A 1,543-nucleotide genomic window follows, 5' to 3' on the forward strand; every position below is an offset into this window, starting at 1 on the left:
AGAGTGTATCATTACCCTTTGACATGTTAATGATAAAATAAAATCTCGGTTAATTAGTTGTACTAATTATTAAAATTTTAAATTGGTCTAAAATTAATTGATCTCAGTAATTAATCTTGGTGTTATTATTCCCCCAACGCAAATGCCTTGTGAAGCCAGGGGTAGAGGATTTTGCAAAATAGGTCACGGATTTCGCTAGTCAACAAGGTCAGTAGTTACTCATTGCCTTGGTGTGGTTTTGGGAAGGGTCACATTGTTCCAAATGTGGAACTTCGGTTAAGATTGTCCGCCGAACCAACATTTTGCAAGTAGTTCATCTTGTGCTGCTTGCTCTGGGAAACCACTATGACATCGGTTGCAAGCCTGATTCTACATTGGGATATAATTTAAATGAAAATGGCTTGAAACGAAATGAACTTTTCAGTTATTATGCGTTTTGTATTTTAGTAAGATGTTTTTCATCGTTCCTTTTGTATGTATTATCATTTGGTATTTTAGTTCAATATCTGTGTGTACAAAATAAAATATAGTTTCAGCTTTATTTTTGTGTTTTCTTGATATATGATTTACTAAAATGATGGAAGAAGAAAAGGAAAAAGTGCAATAGTTGGCAAGAAAATTGAGAGGCTAATATGTCATTTGGGCCCTTGCTAAAGTGAGGCTTTGAAAGTGAAACATATGTTTTTTGATCTATATGAGAATTTAAAAAACTCCCTCATTTCTTAATTCTAATATGTTCCTTGCTTATCCTCATTTTCAACTTACTTTCCCTTTCCTTCCTCCTGGTCTGCTCCAAATGGTTTCGTCATTTATTGTTTGATACATACAATAACAATATAATCAAAGCTTAATGCATAAAATCAAAAAATTAAACAAACAACGGAGTTTAATAAATGCAATAAAGATTGCAAGTTGGATACAACAAAACTTAGTACACTTTCATGCCCTCCTTTAAATTGTAGTAGGTATCTTTTGGTGATGATTTTAGTATGATTGGTATGAAGGTGTGAATTAAATGAATGTATATGAAAATGATTGTGATTGTTTATTTAGATAACAAAGTGTATATACTACTGTAATAATATAAGGAATCTAAAAAAATAACAAAAAATTCCATTGCCGGGAATCGAACCCGGGTCTCCTGGGTGAAAGCCAGATATCCTAACCGCTGGACGACAATGGATGGTTGTTGATATCTTTAAAACAAAAATGTCTCATTTTGTATGAATATAAAAGTTGCGGCCAGTGTAATGAGCAAAGTCAAACAATCTCACAACACCTACACGTGAAAAATAAATGTCTCTTTCTTATATGATATTCATTTTTTTAAGATGCACTATAGACGTTAATATCATGTGTTTATCGTATTTTGTACTTTAGTACCATGTTTATAAGCTTAGGTGATTGATATTATATAAATATATATAAATTAATGAAGAAAAAAAGTGAATAAGTGCATTAGTTAAAGAGTTAAGAGGGTTGGCAACCCACCTCGCACTTCTTTTTTCACCACTCACTTCTAACCAATCATCTTATGTCACCT

At 32.1% G+C, this 1,543-nt stretch overlaps 1 non-coding gene across 1 annotated transcript; it reads right to left on the reverse strand.

Moving 5' to 3' along the window:
* Window positions 1–1,111: 1,111 nt before the first annotated feature.
* Window positions 1,112–1,183, reverse strand: TRNAE-UUC. Its single transcript has one exon. It is a non-coding gene; the product is annotated as a tRNA-Glu (tRNA).
* Between the last annotated feature and the right edge of the window lie 360 nt (window positions 1,184–1,543).

Source organism: Erigeron canadensis, chromosome 3, assembly GCF_010389155.1.
Source record: "Erigeron canadensis isolate Cc75 chromosome 3, C_canadensis_v1, whole genome shotgun sequence".
In the NCBI taxonomy this organism is placed as follows: Eukaryota; Viridiplantae; Streptophyta; class Magnoliopsida; order Asterales; family Asteraceae; genus Erigeron; species Erigeron canadensis.